The following is a 25,604-nucleotide window of genomic DNA, read 5'->3' as shown; positions in this document are numbered from 1 at the left end:
CAGGTGGTATAGCGCTTAGCAGTCCCATCAGTCAAACAAATCAGTAACAGCTTGCACTGCACGTGCTTAAGCATTGTCCAGAAAAATGATGATCAGGTCCTGCAGAAAGCGTCATCACTTCTGTCTCTAAGCTGGTCGTAGGTTGTGCTCCAAAAATAAACAGCATAGAGACAGAAGTGATGACACTTTCTGCAGGACCTGACCATCATTTTGCAGGACAATGCTCAAGCATGTGCAGTGCAAGCTGTTACTGATGTGTTTGGCTGATGGGGCTGCTAAGTGCTGTACCACCTGCTGCACTCCCCTGACTTAAGCCCTCGTGAGTTCACCGCGATTTCTAAACTGAAGGAAACACTTTACGGCATTCGCTTCAGAACTGCTACAAATTCGTCGGGCAATAGCCCGCGCCGCTCGAACTGTCAACACAACTGGCACTGCTAAGAGTATCCCACGACTTCCACATCGCTGGCAACGGGTTATACACAATGGTGGTGACTACTTTGAAGGTCAGTAAAATTTTGAAAACGTATCTATTTTGTTCGAGTTGTAAATAAATAGTTGCCACTATTTATGTTCCAACCCTCGTATCTGCTGTAGTAGTCTGTAGGATTGTGTGGATGATTTTCTTCCGAAAATATGATGGAATGTCTCCAATATCATAGATCTACACAATAAACTGAATAATCCTAATACTGTGTCCACTCTTTATTCCAAACGGACAACCATTCCGTCTCTTATCATCTCAGCCGACAGTTTCTTCCCATTTCTCGTTTGGACCCTTAACGCAGCCGTTCCACCAACCAGCTCTCTTCTGCGTTTAACACTATCATATCTTGGAACTCTTTGTGTTGACGTATTTGATTTGTATCTGCCTTCAGATGATGATTTCCTTTTCGTTTCTTCACATTTTTGCTGCATCCATATTACTTTAGTTTCTCCGCAATTCCAGTTGACCTCTGTCAGTCGTAATTGCTTTCTTTTCCTGAGAATTTTCATGTTTATTTATTTCGTCCAACAGTTGAAGTACCCACGATTTCTTCGCAGTTACCTTTCTTATACGTATATTTGTCTGTAAAACTTTACTTTTTATGTCTATATCTCATCAAATGTTCAGTACCGCAGAGAACTTCAACGCACTTCCCTGTACCTTGACTGATCCTCATGACAGATTTAAATTGCAGCCTGCTGGCAGGGTGATTTACATTACATAAAGCGTCTGCCTTCTGGTCTCAGAACATATTGAATCCTCTACAGTTTAAAATGGTATATGGACAGTCAATCGATAAAAGATAAAGAACTGCCGCAACACAAAGTGCCTTCTGGTGAAAGCTAGTTAGAACCGCAACTGTAGATAGCCTCTCTTCCCAACCGGATTTGTCAATAAACACGATCATTGCGCTCAGTACTTCCGGCAGTCCAGCAAGAAATATCGTCAGCTATTGCGTGCGAATTGCGTCAGCAGCCATGTAAAGGCGAGGAAATAGATAACGGGGAAGATTTCTTTTATATTTGGCCTCCAGCGTTTGTACGCCACTCAGCCAACTAAAACACATATTTAAATTGTGTACCTAATTGTATGGAGAAAAACCGTGAACCGTGTCATTACCTAACAACATGAATTGGAGAGAGGTTTATGTAAAACTAGTTTTAGTGTAGCAACAAACACATAAAATTACATGGGAAAGTTGGGATCTAAATGAGAGTCAAATAGAACATGACGCTCCTGTATGGAGAAAATACGTGAACCGAGTCATTACCTAACAACATGAATTGGAGAGAGGATTATGTAAAACTGGTTTTAGTGTAGCAAGAAATACATAAAATTACGTAGGAAAGTTGGGATCTATATGAGAGTCAAATAGAACATGACGCTCCTGGAAGGCAGAACAAAGCATACAAAATTACGAAGCATGTGAATAAACATGCACGACCTACTTTATAACTAAATATAATATCTAAAAAAGAATGGTTAAAGCACTTAGATGTAAATGGACTGATAAAGATGAAGAACCAGAAATAAATACGAATGCCAACGACTGAAGAGAAGAACTGCAGAAGATTGTTCAAGAAACAAAACAAAAATGTTGAGCACTGATAATATATATGAACATAGAGCTGATTCAATACGAGCCTGATCAACTGATGTGTACACTTTTAAATTTTATGAATCTTCGCTGGCTGAGCAGACATGTTCCAGGCGAATGGAATGTACATTTGGTATGCTCTCTTTAGAAGGAAGGCCATAAATGACGATGTGCAAACTACCGAGGAATAAATCTGCTAAATTCCCGTTACAAACTGTACGTACGTTAAAAATTATAAATAAGAGATAACACCAATAAAGTAGTACGTACGCTGGACATTAGTTTTAGGAAAGGTTGATCATGTTCTACTTATACACTACCGGCCATTAAAATTGCTACACCACGAAGTTGACGTGCTACAGACGCGAAATTTAACCGACAGGAAGAAGATGCTGTGATATGCAAATGATTAGCTTTTCAGACCATTCACACAAGGTTGCCGCCGGTGGCGACACCTACAACTTGCTCACATGAGGAAAGTTTCCAACCGATTTCCCATACACAAACAGCAGTTGACCGGCGTTGCCTGGTGACACGTTGTTGTGATGCCTCGTGTAAGGAGGAGAAATGCGTACCATCACGTTTCCGACCTTGATAAAGGTCGGATTGTAGCCTATCGCGATTGCGGATTATCGTATAGCGACATTGCTTCTGGTGTTGCTCGAGATCCAATGACTGTTAGCAGAATATGGAATCGGTGGGATCAGGATGGTAATACGGAACGCCGTGCTGGATCCCAACGGCCTCGTATCACTAGCAGTCGAGATGACAGGCATCTTATCCGCATGGCTATAACGGATCGTGCAGCCACGTCTCGATCCCCGAGTCAACGGATGGGGACGTTTGCAAGACAACAACCATCTGCACGAACAGTTCGACGACGTTTGCAGCAGCTTGGACTATCAGCTCGGAGACCATGGCTACGGTTACCCTTGACGCTGCATCACAGACAGGAGCGCCTGCGATGGTATACTCAACGACGAACCTGGGTGCACGAATGGCAAAACGTCATTTTTTTCGGACGAATCCAGGTTCTATTTACAGCATCATGATGGTCGCATCCGTGTTTGGCGACATCGTGGTGAATGCACATTGGAAGCGTGTATTCGTCATCGCCATACTGGCGTATCACCCGGCGTGATGGTATGGGGTGCTATTGGTTACACGTCTCGGACAGCTCTTGTTCACATTGACGGCACTTTGAACAGTGGAAGTTACATTTCAGATGTGTTACGACCCGTGGCTCTACCCTTCATTCGATCCCTGCGAAACCCTATATTTCAGCAGGATAATGCACGACCGCGTGTTGGAGGTCCTGTACGGGCCTTTCTGGATACAGAAAATGTTCGACTGCTGCCCTGGCCAGTACATTCTCCAGATCTCTCACCCATTCGAAACGTCTGGTCAATGGTGGCCGAGCAACTGGCTCGTCACAATATGCAAGTCACTACTCTTGATGAACTGTGGTATCGTGTTGAAGCTGCATGGGCAGCTGTACCTGTACACGCCATCCAAGCTCTGTTTGACTCAATGTCCAGGAGTATCAAGGCCGTTATTACGGCCAGAGGTGGTTGTTCTGGGTACTGATTTTTCAGGATCCATGCACCCAAGTTTCGTGAAAATGTAATCACATGTCAGTTCTAGTATAATATATTTGTCCAATGAATACCCGTTTATCAACTGCATTTCTTCTTGGTGTAGCAATTTTAATGGTCAGTAGTGTATTTTCTCTTTGGCACAAGTACCTGAAAAAAGAACAGAATTTAGATTACCAATTTATTTTATCGATGGTAAAAATGAGTTTGAAAAGATGAAACGCATAATGCTATCGGAATCTTTAAACGTAATGGGAGTTCAGCACAACTAATAATGGCCATTGAGTGATTATAAAAAAATAGTAACATAAGGAAGGATCCGTACTGTAGAGAATGGCGCAGAATCTGCCGGCATTGATTAAGCTGGTAGACAAGGTTGCCCATTGTCTCGAACCCTTTTCAATGTTTCTGTTGACCATATCGTACATACTTGGTTGATTATATTAAACGACACATTTTAATTTTGTGACGCTGCTATTTGTTGAGGATCAGCTTATAATTTTAAATATGAATAAAAGGTTCAAATTGCAGCAGAGCAGATAAGTGGAGCCAAACTGCTGCTAAATAAGTACCGTAATGAGACTAGCAACATATGAAACTAAAATTATGGCATTTAAACGATTGAAACTCATAACAGCCAAAATTGCTGTAGATGGACAAATAATTGAACCAGTGAGACAGCTTAAATATCTAGGGTGCAATTTAAAATTTTCTAAGTCAGATGATATAGAGAGAAGGCTGGCCAGATTCAGACTAATTGTGGGACCATACACAATATACGTTAAAACATAAGGCTCTCAGAGCAATACTCACGAATTACAAAAATGTATTCCAAAAATGTAATCCAGGAGAAGAGATCCTTATAATCCACTTGGTGCACAACAGCAGGATTCACACATCGAAAATAACAAAAATTTTGACGAACAGACTCCCATAAATGTTGGCAAAATTCTTCACAGACGAACTGAGCAAGTTCGGATATTGATGGTTTGACACTGGAGACTGTCTCAGGTCTGCAACCGAAGGCATCAGTCAAGCGCTCTCTGAAGGAGCAATTCGGCGTTCGACTTAAGTGATTCAAGAAAATTAGGAAAAACCTCGAACAAGACACCCGAAGATTCGTATCTGCTGTTCTCAATCGCAATACTTTTCGTTGGGAGTTAATGTTAACACAGGAACGTCCTACAAAAAGATTCCCGATTACGTCACAAGTGATAGGACGGATATTTATGTAAACACAGTGAGAACAACTCCAAGGAGAAACAGCAATTTCCTGGTTCTAGAATGAAATTTTCACTCTACAGCGGAGTGTGCGCTGATATGAAACTTCCTGGCAGGTTAAAACTGTGTGCCGGACCGAGACTCGGACTCGGGACCTTTGCCTTTCGCGGGCAAGCGCTCTACCGACTGAGCTACCCAAGCACAACTCACGACCCGTCCTCACAGCTTTAATTCCGCCAGTACCTCGTCTCCTACCTTCCAAACTGCATGGTTCGCAGGAGAGCTTCTGTAAAGTTTGGAAGATAGGTGACGAGGTACTGGCGGAATTAAAGCTGTGAGGACGGGTCGTGAGTCGTGCTTGGGTAGGTCAGTCGGTAGAGCGCTTGCCCGCGAAAGGCAAAGGTCCCGAGTTCGAGTCTCAGTCCGGCACACAGTTTTAACCAGCCAGGAAGTTTCAATTTCCTGGTTACCGAAATCTGTGAGATGGTACGTCTACATGGCTGCTAACGCATGGACCGCTCGATGAAAAGGCGAAGGGAGCTTAGGACCGTAGAACCACACATTGAAGTGAACATGGAGGTCGATGAAATTGTTTTGAGATAGAATTTCTGTTTATCACAGAAGGAAGTCCAAATAGAACTAAAATAACAAATATACAAATCAATTTAGTACAGAAACGTCCTTTAAATGTGTTTAGAAAGGAATGACAAAATATTGCCGGTGGACATTCGTGTTGTTATTGTAGTTCAAATGGTTCAAATGGCTCTGAGCACTATGGGACTCAACTGCTGAGGTCATTAGTCCCCTAGAACTTAGAACTAGTTAAACCTAGCTAACCTAAGGACATCACAAACATCCATGCCCGAGGCAGGATTAGAACCTGCGACCGTAGCGGTCTTGCGGTTCCAGACTGCAGCGCCTTTAACCGCACGGCCACTTCGGCCGGCTATTGTAGTTCAGTTCGAAGACTGGTGACATGAAGCCCTCCATGGTAGTCTATCCTATTTAAGCTGCTTCATCTCTGTATAACTACCACAGGCGGATCCTGCTTACTGTATTCAAGCCTTGCTCCCCCTTTACAATTCTTAACCCCCTCGTCCATCTCTCCCATACACACACACGTTTCCTTGAATTACCAAACTGACAATTGCTTGATGCCTCACGATGTGTTGTATCAACTGATCCATTCCATTAGTCAAGTTGTGGCGTAATTTTTTTCCACTTTCATTCAATACCTTTGAACTTGTTGCTCGAAGTACCCATCCAATCCTCAGAATTCTGCTTCAGCACCACTGTTCTCCCTCTTGTCTGAATTGTCCTTCGCCGAAGTTTCACTACCGTACACGGCTACACTCCAGACAAATACTTTCACAAAGGACTCCCCAACACTGAAATTTATATTAAATGTTAACAAATCCCCTTTTTAAGAAACGTTTTTCTTGCTATTGCCAGGCTGCATTTGATGTATTCCCTACGTTCGAGAAAGTCATATGAAAAATATTTGTAATAGATCAAGCGAGAATGCCATCAAGATGTAATAGAATATCACAAATCAGTGCTTTATAAAAGTGCACCACAGGTAGTATAGTTGGCTCTTTTTTTCTGAGTCTCCAGTCTTCTGAGTGGCTTGATGCGGCCCGTCACAAATTCCTCTTATGTGCCAACCTCTTCATCTCAACCAGTTGCAACCTACGTCCTCAATTATGTCCTGGCAATATTCCAATCTCTGTCTTCTTGTACAGTTTTCACCCTCTACGTCTCTCTAGTACCATGTCCTAACATCCGGTACCTTCTTCCTGTCATTATTCATTTCCTCCCCGAAACTGCGAAGAGCCTCGTCATTCCTTAGCTCATCAGTCCACCTATCTTCTGTAGCACAACATCTCAAATCCTTCGATTCCCTTTATTCCGGTTTTCCCACAGTCCATGTCTCATTACCATACAATTTTGTGCTCCAAACGTACACCCTCAGAAATTTCTTCCTAAGAATTAAGACCTGTGTTTGATACTCCTAGACTTCTCATGGCCAGAAATGTCCCTTTTGCCCCAGCTACTTTCCATTTTATGTCCTCCTTGCTCCGTCCGTCATAGGTTATTTTGCTGCCTAGGTAGCAGAATTCTCACATTTCGGGATCACCAATTCTGATGCTAAGTTTCTCGATGTTCTCATTCCGCTCCTTCTCAAGAGTTTTGTCTATCTTCGATTTACTCTCAAACCGTATTCTATACTCGTTAGACTGTTAATCCCATTCAACAGATACTGTAATTCAATTTACTTCTATCGGGGATAGAAATGACATCAGCGACTTTTAGCATTGATATCCTTTCACCCAGAATTTTAATCTCACTCTTGAACCTTTCTTTTATTTCCATCATGGCTTCTTCGATGTGTAGCTTGAACAGTAGGAGCGAAAGACTACGATCCTGTCTTACACCTTTTCTATCCCGAGCACTTCGTTCTTGTTCCCTCTTGGTTCTTGTACACATCGTATATTACCCGTCTTCCCCTGTAGATTATCACTCTTTTCTCATAATACCTAACATATTGCACCACTTAGCATTGTCGAACGCTTTTTCCGGTCCAAAAATCCAATGAACGTGTCTTGATTTTACTTCAGTGTTGCTTCCATCCATCAACCATAACGTCAGAACTGCCTCTCCGCTGGCTTTTCAAGCCAAACTCATCGTTATGTAGGAGATCTTCGATTTTCTTTCCCATTCTTCTGTGTACAGTTGACTATAGACCATTTATGTGATGCAGACGCTGCATCACGGAAGTTTCACTTCCCCGGGTCGTCCTGTGTGATCTAATCTCCTATGTTTGCACTAATATTTTGGGTTATCTCCAGGAAAGGCCGCACCCAGTCCCATCCTGCCTGGGAGGAAGTGGCTGCAAAGCCAGGCCGCTACGGACGTAGAGTACAGAGCGGCTGGAGGGCTACTCGCAGGCAGCTGGAAAGCGCAGCGCACGAGATACCTCACTTTCCAAGTATCCGGCAAGACGCTTGTGTTAGGTGAAATGTAAACGTCATGTTAAATGACAGCACTTAGTGAAAGACGTGATTCTCAGTCGAGGGCTCAGCCTCACATGTTTTGTACATTACTAAAGAGTATTATTGTACTTTCAACATTGAAGCACAGTCAGCAATCGTGATAATCTAATATATAAGGAACTATCAGCCTCGATTGCGGTAATGAAACCAACTTTTACCTAGGTTTCAGCCCAAATAATTGAGTCTTCTTGAGAAGATATACCAGAATCTTTAATTTGTCTAAGTGGGCATGGTCTAGAAATAAAACTAAAGCAGCCTGAATAGGCGTAGTCACATTTTAAAATTGCGGTACACAAGTAGTAAGTCAACACCAAGGCTTCACTTAAGCTCTGGCGTGCGCCTCGTCTCCATGGACGCCGTGCGGTGGGCCTCGGGAGCTCACGTGAAACTAAGTAGGACCAGATAATGTGCTCCAAATCGACATGGCGGGGAACATTGCGCATGTCTGAGACCATGACTGTCAAAGATAAAAGACCAACGCAGTTATATCTTAAAACAAATAACTTATAGAAAGGTTGAAAATTTTAAACATAAAAGCCGGCCGGTATGGCCGAGCGGTTCTATGCGCTGCACTCTGCACTCTCGCAGGTTCGATTCCTGCCTCGGGCATAGATGTGTGTAATGTCCTTAGGTTGGTTAGGTTTACGTAGTTCTAAGTTCTAGGGGACTGATGACCTCAGATGTTAAGTCCCATAGTGCTCAGAGCCATTTGAACCATTTTTTTAAACATAAAGCCTCTGCACCAGGTTATGACTAAAATGTAACAAACTATGCATGGATTTATATAAGTTCGAACACACTTCCCCGACTTACAGTATTAGAATACATCGGCCCTTTCACAACGAATGCTGCATAACGCACCCATCGTCACAGATGAAAGATGACATAGGACATAAAACAACGAAACTGTATCCAGAATGAGATTTTCACTCTGCAGCGGAGTGTGCGCTGATATGTAGTATGTAAACGCCATAATGCAATAATCTCGGTTAACCTGTACACAGATAGTCGAGTAGGTATTTTTATCAGTTGATGTATATATATTTCTTATTGCTGACACGCACTGAATGAAGAATATTTTCGAGATTAATTTTTTATCTTATTACTAAAAATAACGCGTGAGTGAACGAACAACACCACTTCATCGCCATGTAATAGCAAATGACCAGCATAGGTCAAATTACGTTTTACATGTAAAAAATATGGTAATGCCCGCATCTATCCCACAGACAATAGTCATATTCATGTAAGTGGTTACCAGCGCACAGTCGGTGAAATGGAGCCTCAGGTGACAAGATGAAGTTTAGCTGGTCCGTCTCGACCTTTTGGGATTCAATTCCCTTTACATTTATTTGTAGTTGCAATCCAGAGACGATTTCATCTTTGTCCATTTATGGCATGCACATGGGAATATTAGTAGCTATCTTTTATTTCTTATTAATTCTATCCCTGTGAAGAACATGCCGTTTTCCCATGTCAAATGTCCATAAAACTCTCCTATGTGTCTTTTCGGGTCAAGCACATTTTATCATATCTATTTAACAATAGCCTTTAATTGAGAGGCGCCGGCCGCGGTGGTCTAGCGGTTCTAGGCGCGCAGTCCGGAACCGCGCGACTGCTACGGTCGCAGGTTCGAATCCTGCCTCGGGCATGGATGTGTGTGATGTCCTTAGGTTAGTTAGGTTTAAGTAGTTCTAAGTTCTAGGGGACTGATGACCACAGATGTTAAGTCCCATAGTGCTCAGAGCCATTTGAACCATTTTTAATTGAGAGGCGATTATTCTCTTTTGTAGCTCATAGTGAAACTGACCTCTGTCGGTCGATAGAGTATAAAACCACTCCGTCTACAGGCCACAAGAGGCCCATCGCCGTGTCATCCTCAGAGGAGGATGTGGATAGGAGGGGCGTGGGGTCAGTACACCGCTCTCCCAGTCGTTATGATGGTATTCTTGACCGAAGCCGCCACTGTTCGGTCGAGTAGCTCCTCAATTGGCATCACGAGGCTGAGTGCACCCCGAAAAATGGAAACGGCGCATGGCGGCCCGGATGGTCACCCATCCAAGTGCCGACCACGCCCAACAGCGCTTAACTTCGGTGATCTCACGGGAACCGGTGTATCCACTGCAGCAAGGCCGTTGCCGATGGAGTATAAGAGCAATGATAGGGCGTTGAAGGTTCGTTCACGCAATTACCATATTTTTTACATGTGCGTTCGAACTTATATAAATCCATGCATAGTTTGTTACATTTTAGTCATAACCTGGTGCAGAGGCTTTATGTTTAAGATTTTCAGTCTTTCTATAAGTTATTTCATTTAAGATATAACTGCGTTGGTCTTTTACCTTTGACTGTCATGGTCTGGGTTAGACAGGCGCAATGTTCCCCGCCATGTCGATTTGCAGCGCCTTATCTAGACCTACTTAGTTTCACGTGAGCTCCCGAGGCCCACCGCACGGCCTCCACGGAGACGAGGCGCACGCCACGGCTTAAGTTAAGCCTTGGTGTTGACTTAGTACTTATGTACCGCATTTTTAAAACGTGACTATGCCTAGTCAGGCTGCTTTAGTTTTATTTTAGACCATGCCCAATTAGACAAATTATAGATTCAGGTATATCTTCTGAAGAAGGCTCAATCATTTGGGCTGAAACCTAGGTAAAGGTTGGTTTCATTACCGCAATCGAGGCTGATAGTTTCTTACATATTAGGCTACTAAAGAGTAGCTTGATTGATGGCCGGCAAACGTTCCACTACTCCTTTTCACTTCCTTCTTTCCCTTTTAAAAGTGGGAACAGTATTGTATCAGCAAAGATAGAAAACGGAGAAAATACTACTGTAACATTGTATTTTCGCACTAACTTGTTATAGATGTAGACAATACGCAATGTTGCAAAAGAGTTACATGGGGCTACCTTCTATCCTAATTTCCGGAAAACAGCGTTCTATTCCGTCTGTCGATCGCTATTTTATCTGTACGCATGCGACAGCATGAGACAGCTTGCGCAGCCTAATGTGTACCAAAACCACTTTTTTCCCAGGCTCATGCCTCGGGTTCTATTTGTAATAGAAGAGCAGTGTTTTGGATAGCTCTTTGGCTGCGGATCACCTGTATACCCAACAGAAGGAACGTCTTGATACAACTGCCCTACAGTACAGAGTCAAAGTTTGAATACTACTTGCTGGCCGGAGTGGCCGTGCGGTTCTAGGCGCTGCAGTCTGGAGCCGAGAAACCGCTACGGTCGCATGTTCGAATCCTGTCTCGGGCATGGATGTGTGTGATGTCTTGAGGTTAGTTAGGTTTAATTAGTTCTAAGTTCTAGGCGACTAATGACCTCAGAAGTTAAGTCGCATAGTGCTCAGAGCCATTTGAACCATTTTTTTGAATACTACTTCCTCCAGCATAGGCAAATGGAGCAAATCGGTTGATTAGATGTAGCATACGGTGCGCCATAAGAGGCTTATCGAGGCACTATTTAGTTGACGGACAACGTGGGTTTTCGATACCAGAACCGAACCGCGGGTTCCAAGATGGCTGAATTTTTTACGATATTTTCTTAAGATCCCGATCTCGTACAAATTTGAAAGTTTTCTCGATCTCTTTATTCATTCGGCAGCCGCAGGACATGATAATACAATGGTGCAAATGATCAATTTTCTTGTCGACTCATAACTGCCCAAAATAACTGACATCTTTAACCGCTCTCTGACGTCCAGCATTCTTCCTACAGTGTGGGAGAAGGGGCTCATGAAACCATTACCAAAGAAGGAATCTGGCAAACAACCTTCCTATTACAGGCCCATTTGCATTCTACCGGCACTGTGTAAGGCGTTAGAATACACAGTCCACGAACAGGTTACCAATTATTTAACACTAAATAACCTCTTAGATTAATACCAGTCTGGTTTCCAGCAAAATCGCAGCACAACGACTGCTCTTATAAAAGTTACTGCCGAATTAATACATGCCATGGGCAAACAACAGGCTTCTATTATGTGCTTCCTGGACTTCAGCAAAGCTTTCGACACTGTTGCCTTTGCCATTCTGCTTGCTAAAATGACATGTCAAAATTTTTCTTCGAGCGCTGTACAGTGGTTCCACTCATACCTTACATCCTGCCAGAAGTGAGTAATGGTTGGTACTAAAATGTCGCAGTGGAAGGATGTAGTATCAGGGGTCCCACAAGGATCGGTATTGGGCCCATTACTTTTCTCATTATATGTTAATGATGTGTCAACTATTCTCTCCCACTACAGATACCACCTATACGCTGATGACCTTCAGTTATATCTCAGTGCAAGTCTAGTAAACCTGCACACAGCCATCGATCATGTAAATGCTGACTTACTTGCTTTATCGGAATGGTCGCAGAACTTAGGTCTGAAACTAAGCCCTTCCAAAACGCAAGCAATCTTAGTCGCCCACAAAGTACTTATTACAGCACAGCACAGAGGATCTCTTCCATGCTTAATTTTAAATGGCACCGAAATAACCTTTTCTTCTTCTGCAAAGAACTTGGGGATAATCCTGGACCACCACTTAGACTGGACTGCACACACTACTGCAGCCTGCAAGAAAGTTTCTGCACCCCTTCATTGTCTACCGAAATATAAAAAAGTATTTCCATTCGGACTTACGAAGAAGCTCGTAGAATCTCTAACACTCCCTGTTCTCCACTATGGCGATGCTATTCTTCAAGGACTTTCGTACGAAAACTCTCGGAGACTTGTACCGGCGATGAATGCTTGCGTACGGTATATTTGTGACGTTCGTTATTACGATCATATCACTCCAGCCTAGGAACAATTATCGTGACTATGCCTGATAAACGTTTACTCCACCGTCTTCTCAATCATCAGACCCCTCTTACTCATCTTCAGCCATTACATTACTATCTGAACAGCACAGCAGAAATACTCGTTCTCAGCTAAGTAAGATGCTCTCAGTACCGCCACACAAGACCGTCATGTTTTCCAAATAATTTTCTGTATCCGGAACCCGACTTTGGAACAATCTTCCTCAAAATATCAGAGAAATTAAATCACTTCCAGGCTTCAAAAAGCAGCTAATGGTTCACCCTCTCTCGCAATAGCTATCTGTCCCACATACTGGTCTGCAGCCCACACTCTCCAATCCCCCCTCCCACTACAACTTTTCCCTTCTATTCGCTTACAGAGTTGTTTACTTAAATCAAATCATCTCCTAACAGCCACTATTACTGTTATTCCACTTTTCTTGTTCTTCAGCCTTTCTTTTTCTGACAATACTAAACATGATTTAAGTTGTTCTGAACTAGTCTATATTATTTTTAATGCAGTTTGTTTTATTATTACTGTTATTATTGCCATTTATCCTTACTTTGATTATTGTCAACTATTATTATTATTTCTTTACTTTCTCAGACGTTAAGTCTGGTTAAAAATGGAAAGTGACGCGGACCTTGATCAAGTGTCACTTCCTTTTAACTGTATGGTATGTGTTATATTGCATTTAGGAACTTTCGGGTAATTGAACATGTATCAATAATTACAGATTTCTGTAGTTGTATATATAAGTTTGGACGTAGCTGTATTGCATTGATGTACTGGTGGATATTGTATGGTATGACTCCTGTAGTTGATAGTATAATTGGTATAATGTCAACTTTATCCTGATGCCACATGTCCTTGAATCCTCAGCCAGTTGGATGTATTTTTCAATTTTTTCTCCTGTTTTCTTTTGTATATTTGCTGTATTGGGTATGGATATTTCGATTAGTTGTGTTAATTTCTTCATTTTATTGGTGAGTATGATGTCAGGTTTGTTATGTGGTGTTGTTTTATCTGTTATAATGGTTCTGTTCCAGTATAATTTGTATTCATCGTTCTCCAGTACATTTTGTGGTGCATACTTGTATATGGGAACATGTTGTTTTATAAGTTTATGTTGTATGGCAAGCTGTTGATGTATTATTTTTGCTACATTGTCATGTCTTCTGGGGTATTCTGTATTTGCTAGTATTGTACATCCACTTGTGATGTGATCTACTGTTTCTATTTGTTGTTTGCAAAGTCTGCATTTATCTGTTGTGGTATTGGGATCTTTAATAATATGCTTGCTGTAATATCTGGTGTTTATTGTTTGATCCTGTATTGCAATCATGAATCCTTCTGTCTCACTGTATATATTGCCTTTTCTTAGCCATGTGTTGGATGCGTCTTATTATTATTATTATTATTATTACTATTCTTATTATCATCTCTAAGATTTTTATCATTTTCATGAATGTTTTGGCAATATATATGTATGTGTTGTTCCTGGTCAGATGTAAGAGCGGGCCTTAAGGCCCTTATCTGGTCAGGCTAAATAAGCAAATAAATAAATAAAAAAATAAATACCTGTTTCTGAGACAGAGGTTCAGAACCACCCAATTTGTTAACGTAAAATACTCACGTAAAACCGTGTGAGGCGAAATCTAAACAATAAGTAATCGCAGAAAATTGCTCTAATTTTAACGGTATATTCTCAAGATATTTATTTAGCGGTCAGATCTTCCCCTTTTCAAAAATATTTATCCCGTATCGAGAAACACCGTAAACACATGGTTTTTGAGTACCACAACCGAGCCTCGGATTCCAAGACGTCTTTCCATGGCAAATCGCTGTAATTCTTGACATCTACATCCATTTCCGAGATTAAGAGGTTCAAAGTTACCCCACTCGTACACGTAAAATACGCAAGTAAAATCCAGTGTGAAGCGGAAAAGTAGTTTATCACCAGAAGGTCTCTGAGATTCCCATCTTGTTTTAGTAATGAAGTACAAGCAAAATTTTTGAGCAGATAAAAGCCGGTCTGAAGGCGAAAATTTTAAATTTTAGCGTTATTTCAAATTCACGTAAGTAAAATATCAAAATTTTATTCAGCTCCAGAATGATGCTCCTATCTGAGCACAAAAAAGGCGAATATGCTCGTGTTTAAGGACTCTGACCGGAAAGGGGAGTACCAGTTGCCTCATTGTACGTTCAAAAATTTTGGCATGAAAATACAGGGTGTTTATAAATGAATATCGGGGTTTTAACGCTTTATAATATTTATTACATTAAACTTACAGTTAAAAATGATATGTCAAATGAAAGAGTAACTCACAGTTTTACCACGAACCTTATAAATGTTCAATGTGAGCACCACTTGTCACACGGCACACATCGAGTCTATAGCCGAGTTCTTCCCAAACACTGGATAGGCCGCAAGGGGCCTAATGACAGGGCTTGCTTTGCATGGCCTCCACGTTCACCCGGCCTAAGACCATGCGATTTTTTCCTTTGGAGCTTCATCAAGGATCGTGTGTACGAGCCTCCGCTACCAGCAGACCTCCCTGATTTAAGAAACCTGTATGAAGCAGCTGTTGCTGCAATCACTGAAGAGACACTTATCAACGTTTGGGAAGAACTTGGCTGTAGACTTGATGTGTGCCGTGTGAGAAATGGCGCTCACATTGAACATTTATAAGGTTCTTGGTAAAACTGTTTGAGTTGCTCTTTCATTTGACGTATCATTTATGACTGTAAGTTTACTATAATAAATATTACACTCCTGGAAATGGAAAAAAGAACACATTGACACCGGTGTGTCAGACCCACCATACTTGCTCCGGACACTGCGAGAGCGCTGTACAAGCAATGATCACACACACGGCACAGCGGACACACCAGGAACCGCAGTGTTGGCCGTCGAATGGCGCTAGCTGCGCAGCATTTGTGCACCGCCGCCGTCAGTGTCAGCCAGTTTGCCGTGGCATACGGAGCTCCATCGCAGTCTTTAACACTGGTAGCATGCCGCGACAGCGTGGACGTGAACCGTATGTGCAGTTGACGGACTTTGAGCGAGGGCGTATAGTGGGCATGCGGGAGGCCGAGTGGACGTATCGCCGAATTGCTCGACACGTGGGGCGTGAGGTCTCCACAGTACATCGATGTTGTCGCCAGTGGTCGGCGGAAGGTGCACGTGCCCGTCGACCTGGGACCGGACCACAGCGACGCACGGATGCACGCCAAGACCGTAGGATCCTACGCAGTGCCGTAGGGGACCGCACCGCCACTTCCCAGCAAATTAGGGACACTGTTGCTCCTGGGGTATCGGCGAGGACCATTCGCAACCGTCTCCATGAAGCTGGGCTACGGTCCCGCACACCGTTAGGCCGTCTTCCGCTCACGCCCCAACTTCGTGCAGCCCGCCTCCAGTGGTGTTGCGACAGGCGTGAACGGAGGGACGAATGGAGACGTGTCGTCTTCAGCGATGAGAGTCGCTTCTGCCTTGGTGCCAATGATGGTCGTATGCGTGTTTGGCGCCGTGCAGGTGAGCGCCACAATCAGGACTGCATACGACCGAGGCACACAGGGCCAACACCCGCCATCATGGTGTGCCGAGCGATCTCCTACACTGGCCGTACACCACCGGTGATCGTCGAGGGGACACTGAATAGTGCACGGTACATCCAAACCGTCATCGAACCCATCGTTCTACCATTCCTAGACCGGCAAGGGAACTTGCTGTTCCAACAGGACAATGCACGTCCGCATGTATCCCGTGCCACCCAACGTGCTCTAGAAGGTGTAAGTCAACTATCCTGGCCAGCAAGATCTCCGGATCTGTCCCCCATTGAGCATGTTTGGGACTGGATGAAGCGTCGTCTCACGCGGTCTGCACGTCCAGCACGAACGCTGGTCCAACTGAGGCGCCAGGTCGAAATGGCATGGCAAGCCGTTCCACAGGACTACTTCCAGCATCTCTACGATCGTCTCCATGGGAGAATAGCAGCCTGCATTGCTGCGAAAGGTGGATATACACTGTACTAGTGCCGACATTGTGCATGCTCTGTTGCCTGTGTCTATGTGCCTGTGGTTCTGTCAGTGTGATCATGTGATGTATCTGACCCCAGGAATGTGTCAATAAAGTTTCTCCTTCCTGGGACAATGAATTCACGGTGTTCTTATTTCAATTTCCAGGAGTGTATAAAGCATTAAAACACCGATATTCATTTATAAACACGCTGTATATTCGCGCATGCCTATGCTGAGAAAGAAGGAGACAGTGATGGTGTGAAAGAGTTGGGAAAGTAATAAATACTGGAAAATAGTGATAGTGATATAGAAAGAGCGAAGGAGATGATCGCAGTGTGAGAGAAAGATGGGGACACAATGGCAGTGGAACATAGATAACAGGGACAGAACACTGCTAGGACAAGAGTGATGGAGTGTCAATGGGAGAGGAATAAAGAGGCCGAGAAAGTGTAAGTGGGTGAGAGCCAATGAAGAGAGAAAGAGTCTGTGACAACGAGGAAGAGAGAGATAGTGACAGCGAGAAGAGATAGCAACAGTCAGAAGGAATGTGTTAATAGTAGTAAGAGAGAGCAGGTGGGAGACAATGACAGCGAGAGGAGACAGTATTAGGACAGAAAGAACGAGACTGTGGCTGTAAGCAGGAGACAATGACAGTGACAGAGACACAGACATAATGAGACAATGAGCTGGGCTGAGTGAGTGACTGTGAATGGGCAAGTGGGAGTTGATGGGACCAGTGGGTGTGAGAGAGCTACTGTCAGGGGAGACTGTGGGAGGGAGAGCTGAGTTGGGCGTTAAAAAGAGCACGAATACACTTGTATCCCAAATGTTTTTGGAAAATTTTTAAAGGTACTGAGAAAGATAGAATGAGCCAGAGCCACATAGTACCACAGTTTTCAGTCAGAGTCTTTTAATACACAGGAGCATATTCGCCTTTTCTGTGCCCCGCTGGTCTACATTATGATCGAAATGTTGCGTTTTACCGACGACATAACACAGCGAGAAGTGCGAGAACACGCCAGGTGCATCTATACTACTGGCCATTAAAATTGCTACACCACGAAGATGACGTGCTACAGACGCTAAATTTAACCGACAGGAAGAAGATTCTGTGATATGCAAATGATTAGCTTTTCAGAGCATACACACAAGGTTGGCGCCGGTGGCGACACCTACAACGTGCTGACAATAGGAAAGTTTCCAACCGATTACTCATACACAAACAGCAGTTGACCGGCGTTGCCTGGTGAAACGTTGTTGTGATGCCTCATGTAAGGAGGAAAAAATTGTACCATCACGTTTCCGACTTTGATAAAGGTCGGATTGTAGCCTATCGCGATTGTGGTTTATCGTATCCAAACATTGTTGCTCGCGTTGGACGAAATCCAATGACCGTTACCAGAATATGGAATCGGTGGGTTCAGGAGGGTAATACGGAACGCCGTGCTGGATCCCAACGGCCTCGTATCACTAGCAGTCGACATGACAGGCATCTTATCCGCATGGCTGTAACGGATCGTGCAGCCACGTCTCGATCCCTGAGTCAACAGATGGGGACGTTTGCAAGACAACAACCATCTGCACGAACAGTTCGACAACGTTTGCAGCAGCATGGACTATCAGCTCGGAGACGGTGGCTGCGATTACCCTTGACCCTGCATCACAGACTCAACGACGAACCTGGGTGCAGGAATGGAAAAACGTCATTTTTTCGGATGAATCCAGTTTCTGTTTACAGCATCATGATGGTCGCATCCGTATTTGGCGACATCGCGGTGAACGCACATTGGAAGCGTGTATTCGTCATCGCGATACTGGCGTATCACCTAGCGTGATGGTATGGGGTGCCATTGGTTACACGTCTCGGTCACCTCTTGTTCGCATTGACGACACTTTGAACAGTGGACGTTACATTTCAGATGTGTACGACCCGTGGCACTACTCTTCATTCGATCCCTGTGAAACCCTACATTTCAGCAGGACAATGCATGACCACATGTTGCAGGTCATGTACGGGCCTTTCTGGATACAGAAAATGTTCGACTGCTGCCCTGGCCAGCACATTCTCTAGATCTCTCACCAATTGAAAACGTCTGGTCAATGGTGGCCGAGCAACTGGCTCGTCACAATATGCCAGTCACTACTCTTGATGAACTGTGGTATCGCGTTGAAGCTGCATGGGCAGCTGTACCTGTACACGCCATCCAAGCTCTGTTTGGCTCAATGCCCAGGCGTATCAAGGCCGTTATTACGGCCAGAGGTGGTTGTTCTGGGTACTGATTTCTCAGGATCTATGCACCCAAATTGCGTGAAAATGTACTCACATGTCAGTTCTAGTATAATATATTTGTCCAATGAATACCCATTTATCTTCTGCATTTCTTCTTGGTGTAGCAATTTTAATGGCCAGTAGTGTATAACGTAGAGGAAATGCGCTCGAGACCTACAGATAAACCTTCTAGCAGATCGCCAGTACTCGCTAAGTAGCTTCGCAATTCACGGATCTAGCATCTATCTGATTCACAGAGCGGTTAATTCACTCTTTGTCCTCGAGCACGTCCTCTGGAATTTTTCTCACGTGTTGCCAGGTTTCCGGCCTCGTCACCACGGAAGGCCAACGTCTACCGGATATCTGCAGGCGTGCTAGCCGTGTCCTACTGCGAGATGGAAACCGTTTGCGGTGGAAGTGCGTTTACTGGTACTGCACTGTGCACACGCTGCACAGAGTATCAGGGTGGGATACCTGCGAGTGAAGAGGACTTAGATATCACTCCAACAAACTCCAGCTGAACCATCAGCAAATCCAAGCAGGTAGCAAATCATTTCAAGATATGGCAACACATTATATTTTCCATTTAGTAGGTTCTATGCCTTGAAGTATTCCTGAGACTGTTCAACGTCATCGTACAGTTTTTTCAGATAGATGTTAGACACACAGCAATTTTTAATTTTTTGGCTTGGAGTCGTATTAGAAAGTGTTGAGCGTTGGTTTTCGCGTCTACAAGATCTTCATTAAGTTTCACGATTGCTTTCCGCGACGCCAAAACTATAAGCACTCGGACCCTTGAACTTACCTATCAAATCGCCCGCAGGCTTGGTTAAATTCTTTCTGAACTGCCTTCATACCGAAAACATAATTCTATTAAACTGGAAAGTGATTAACGGTTCAGTTTCGTTCATTGCCAGACAGCAGTGGTAAGCACACTTGACCTACATTCGGGAGGATGACGGTTCAAACCGAGTCCAGCCACCCTGATTTAAGTTTTTCGTGACAACTCTAAATTTCTTCAGGCAAATGGCGGAATGATTCATTTGAAAGGACGATTTCCTTCCCCATCCTTCCCCAAAGGGACCGATAACCTCGCTGACTGGTCCCCTCCTCAAAATAAATCAACCAACCATCCAACCATTACAGACAAAAATGTGAAGCACACTAGACACGGTCGGATGTCAATGAAACTTCTTACACGTACACACTGTCACAGGGTATGCAAATGCTTAGAGTTTCAATTCTCTGTGACACGTAAAACGGCCACCAGGGTTAGTTAGTCAGTGTTGTTAGTCATTAAAGTCATTACCAATCCCGGTAGGATATACAAGCAGCTTGAACAGCGTCGAAAGGACAGGGAGGTGCCATGTACGCATGTGAGACAGCGTTATCAGCACCTGACGAAGTTCGCAAGGGTCCACACTGTGGTTCTCCGTTTGGCCAGTTAGTCGCACCGTGTAATATCCAGATTTGTTTGAATTTTCTCATTTCGGGAGTACTGAAGGGCGATCTGTTTTAATTGCTAAAAAGCATTCAAAAGCCAAGCTCGCATAAAATACTTCAATAAGCTGTGGGGGACTTACATGCTTTGAGCGAAAATAATAGTGCATTGAGAATGCTTAGCCTCTAGCTGAAATCTAGATCTGCATAAAAAATTTAAGCAAGGACGACTGATTGCAGAAATCTATAATTTACAAAAATATGTCTTTATTTACGACAACTGGTTTTGAACAGTCTGGCTGCAATCTTCAGGCCTTAAACATTTTTAAGTTGTAACACATGTTCATGTAACGCACAAGATCTCAAGTGGATGAAATTTAGGACATTAAAAAATTCTGTCATCGCTAAAATATTTAGAAACGTAAAGCACCTTATCCAAAAGGCCATGTCCATATAAATATTGCTGACAGCAGTGAGGTAACAAGGATCTGTGAGCGATATGTATATGGACATGGCCTTTTGGACACGGTGCTTTATGTTTTTAAACATCTTAGCGATGACAATCTTTTGTAATGTGCTGAGTTTTATCCACATTACATTTTGTACGTGACGTTCAGCGTAAAATGAACATGTTTTACACCAGAAAGATATTTAAGACCTGAAGGTGACAGCAAATACTGTTGAAACCGGTTGTCGTAAATAAAGAAATATTTTATGCGAGCTTGGCTTTTGAGCGGTTTTTTATTGAGATTTGTGGGGCATTCGAATGTGACAGTGGGCCTATGGTGCAATGCATGGGAACGTGTGGGCACGTATATTCATCGGCATGGTTGTAAGGTGTCAGGCAAATCCAACACCTTCCATGAAAACACTGACATGATAAGCAAATCCAGTAGTATGTCACATAGCTCCGAATAAATCGTGACATTAAATTAACCAATGTAATACAAGTAATGAGTGAGCAAATGGAATACCACAGACTAACACAAGAATGCCTAAATGCATGTCATACCTTCCCACCGTGAGACAGACGCAGTTCCGAGGGGAGAAACGAGAACAGAAGCCGAGAGCAGAACCGTGTTAAGCTAGAAGGCCACGCGATAAGGGACGGACACCCACGTCGCCAGCTAACCACCAGGACCACCCCCCAGCCAATGTTAAAAGCTAGAGCCCTCCAGAAGAACAGTATATATCTTACGATAACACTAAAAGGACCACACCAGCTGCAAGTTTCAGCGTGAGACTTTTTCGCGTCTTTGTTACGTTGCAAACTTTAAAAACATTGCCACACCACGAAAAGTATAACGTTTCTCATTGAATAGACAGAATTTTTGTAGGCGGACCTTAAGGTTAACATTGAGACCCTGATTGGTCAAATGAAAACACAGCCAGACAGTTTTTTTTAAAACCAACTTCGGTAAATTGTAGTAAGGAGAAGTTAGAAAAGAGTTGCTTCCGAGACGGCGAAATGCGTGGAGCTGTGCCGACCGCCGCTCCCTGACGCTAACCACCGACAAGGTAATGAACGCACGCGATGCCGCATAAGCGCGCATAAAGCTGCAGAAGTATCATCTGTTACATCCCCTTTTTACGTAATACTAGTTTCGATCGTCAATTAATTCTCATGGTGTTCACATTTGCCACTTGAAGTAAAAATCTGAAACGCGATGATTTTTCTGTTATATAATTATTAAGAAGCCACATCAGCCACTGTAATTTACGACAAGTTAGATAAGTAATTGAAGGTAAGGGAGGGTCAGTGTAGACCATTTTGATAGTTTTCTCTTTTGTGTAACTGAATTTAAACCTAGATTATAGATGTGATATGGCATAGGTCATCCTTCGATCCATTGTAGAACTTGGAAACCCACTCAGGGAATATTCGTTCACATTTTTGTCGAACGCAGTTGGTTTTTATCATCCTGTATTAAAATATTTCCTTTTATCAACAGTGCAATTTATAAACAATGTTTTGTGAGTAGAATAAAATTCCCAGTGGTAAACTTAACTGCTTTTTCGACGTTATTTTACCAGCTAACTAAAAATAGGAAAGCCTTGAAACCCTTCCACTAAATTTAGTTAGTATTAAGATTTTTTTACAGGGAGTGTAGTGGACCTGACGCTGAAATCATTAAGTATTTGGTTATATCATCGCTAGTCTCACTGAACTCTTCTGAACTCTACATGTCATGTGTGGTCTGGCGTCTCCCTACCAGCAACAGGTCCCAGGTTCAAACTAGTCAATTCCCTAAAAAACACGCTCAGAGCGTCGTTGCGCGAAAGTGGTAGGGAGACACAACTTGGAACAAACAGACACCACGCAGAATGTTAGAAGGTTCCGGCCGACCACGTCTAACCACCATAGGGGAGGATTGCAGTACCGTGCACCATGCAATCGTAACTGCTTCACATCTGTGTGCAAACCGAGAACAAGTAGGCCTAACGGACGATGTGCAGCATTCCGTGTAACCCCGCACCGTTGGTCGGAGTCTAGTAGCAGACGAACTGAGGGATTAACGACCGATGCCTTGGCTGCCGTTAACGTTGCAACACAAACGGCTGCGTTAGAAAAAAAAAATTGTTCAAATGTGTGTCAAATCTCAAGGGACTTAACTGCTAAGGTCATCAGTCCCTAAGCTTACACACTACTTAACCTAAATTATCCTAAGCACAAACACACACACCCATGCCCGAGGGAGGACTCGAATCTCCGCCGGGACCAGCCGGGCTGCGTTTGAAGCGGTGCCGCGACCGACAAGTATGGAAAGCTGATCAGTGGTGTCACACCGAGATCAACGACGGATCGCGGCTCTGCACTGCCCCACATCATCATCGTCGGCGGGTATGGCCTTGACCTGGGGTGCTCGTAGAGGCACACCTATGTTGTTTCTGCCGCCATGGTGTGGGGAGTCGTCGTGTGTAACTCCAGGTCACGACTGGTAAGTGTAATGAAAGAACTCTAACGCCTTGATGTGTTATCTTTCATGCTACAGTATCGTGCTTGTCCACGTGCTCCACATATCTGCACCAACTGTCTGCGTAATGTCGAGGTACTCCCGTGACCAGCAAAGTTGATCAGTACCCGACAGAACATGCCTGGGACCAATTCGGAACCGAGCGAGGTGGCGCAGTGGCTAGCACACTGGACTCGCATTCGGGAGGACGACGGTTCAATCCCGCGTCCGGCCATTCTGATTTAGGTGTTCCGTGATTTCCCTAAATCGCTCCAGGCAAATGCCGGGATGGTTCCTTTGAAAGGGCACGGCCGACTTCCTTCCCTGTCATTCCCTAATCCGATGAGACCTATGACCTCGCTATCTGGTCTCCTCCCCGAAACAACCCAACCCAACCCAACCCAACCAATTCGGGTTTGAGCTCTGTTCCGGCGACAACACTCACGATACCAAAGACCAGTTCCAACACTTGTGGGGCAGCTTGCTTCAGGAGAAGCTTTATGATGCTCTTCGAATCCGAATCAGTTAAGGGGGCCCATAACCCCCACCCCCCAACCCCTCAGCGCTCAGGGAAAGGAAAAAAGAGACTGCAGTTAGGTGATTTTCTTTCAAGAAAATACCTAAAAACCCGCCATTGCGCAGGTATTTAACGGGATAGGAACAGGAAAATTTGCAGTAGGAGGCGAAATACCCTCAGACTTCAATAAGAACATAATAATTCCAATCCCAAAGAAAATACTAACACGAATCCCATACAGACGAATGGAAAAACTTGTAGAAGCCGACTCCGGGGAAGATCAGTTTGCATTTGGTAGAAATGTTGGAACACGTGAGGCCATACTGACCCTACGACTTATCTTAGAAGACAGATTAAGGAAAGGCAACCCTACGTTTCTAGCATTTGTAGACTTAGAGAAAGCTTTTGACAGTGTTGACTGGAATAGTCTCTTTCAAATTCTGACGGTGGCAGCGGTAAAACAAAGAGAGCGAAAGGCTACTTACTGTTTGTACAGAAACCAGATGAGCCGGCCGGTGTTGCCGTGCGGTTCTAGGCGCTTCAGTCTGGAAACGCGAGACCGCTACGGTCGCAGGTTCGAATTCTGCCTCCGGCATGGCTGTGTGTGACGTCCTTAGGTTAGTTAGGTTTAAGTAGTTCTAAGTTCTAGGGGACTGATGACCTCAGGTGTTAAGTCCCATAGTGCTCAGAGCCATTTAGAAAGCAGATGGCAGTTTTAAGAGTCGAGGGGCACGAAAGGGAAGCAGTGGTTCAGAAGGGAGTGAGACAGGGTTATAGCTTATCTCCGATGTTGTTCAATCTGTATATTGAGCAAGCAGTAAAGGAAACAAAAGAAAAATTTGGAGAACGAATTAAAATCTATGGAGAAGAAATAGAAACTTTGAAGTTTTCCGATGACATTGTAATTCTCACAGAGACAGGAAAGAAACTGGAAGAGCAGTTGAACGAAACGGGCAGTATCTTGAAAGAAGGATACAAGATGAACACCGACAAAAGTAGTCGAATTAAATGAGGTGATGCTCAGGGAATTAGATTAGGAAATGAGACAATTAAAGTAGCAGATGAGTTTTGCTATTTGGGAGCAAAACAACTGATGATGGTCGAAGTAGAAAGGACATAAAATGTAGACTGGCAATGGCAAGGAAAGAGTTTCTGAAGAAGAAAAATTTGTTAACATCTAGTATAGATTTAGAAGTCAGGAAGTCGTTTCTGAAAGTATTTGTTTGGAGTGTAGCCATGTATGGAAGTGAAACATGGACGATAAATAGTTTAGACAAGAAGAGAAAAGTGGGGCTACAGAAGAATGCTGAAGATTAGATGGGTAGATCAGATAACTAATGACGAGGTATTGAATAGAATTGGGGAGAAGAGGAGCTTGTGGCACAACTTGACTAGAAGAAGGGATCGGTTGGTAGGACATGTTCTGAGACATCGAGGGATCACCAATTTAGTATTGTAGGGCAGCGCGGAGGGTAAAAATCGTAGAGGGAGACCAAGAGATCAATACACTAAGCAGATTCAGAAGGATGTAGGCTGCAGTAGGTACTGGGAGATGAAGAAGCTTGCACAGGATAGAGTAGCATGGAGAACTGCATCAAACCAGTCTCAGGACTGAAGACCACAACAACAACAACAACAACAACAATTTTTTATGGC

At 43.7% G+C, this 25,604-nt stretch overlaps 1 protein-coding gene and 1 pseudogene across 1 annotated transcript in view; both read right to left on the bottom strand.

Moving 5' to 3' along the window:
* The window catches only part of LOC126481752 (uncharacterized), a 226,432-nt gene that overhangs the window by 163,873 nt on the left and 36,955 nt on the right, over positions 1-25,604 (bottom strand). The window lies entirely within an intron of this gene.
* LOC126482679 (5S ribosomal RNA) lies at positions 9,976-10,093 on the bottom strand (annotated as a pseudogene).

This window comes from Schistocerca serialis, chromosome 5, assembly GCF_023864345.2.
Source record: "Schistocerca serialis cubense isolate TAMUIC-IGC-003099 chromosome 5, iqSchSeri2.2, whole genome shotgun sequence".
NCBI lineage: Eukaryota > Metazoa > Arthropoda > Insecta > Orthoptera > Acrididae > Schistocerca > Schistocerca serialis.
Note: the sequence above shows the minus strand (reverse complement) of the source record. Positions and strands in the feature narration are given on the sequence as shown.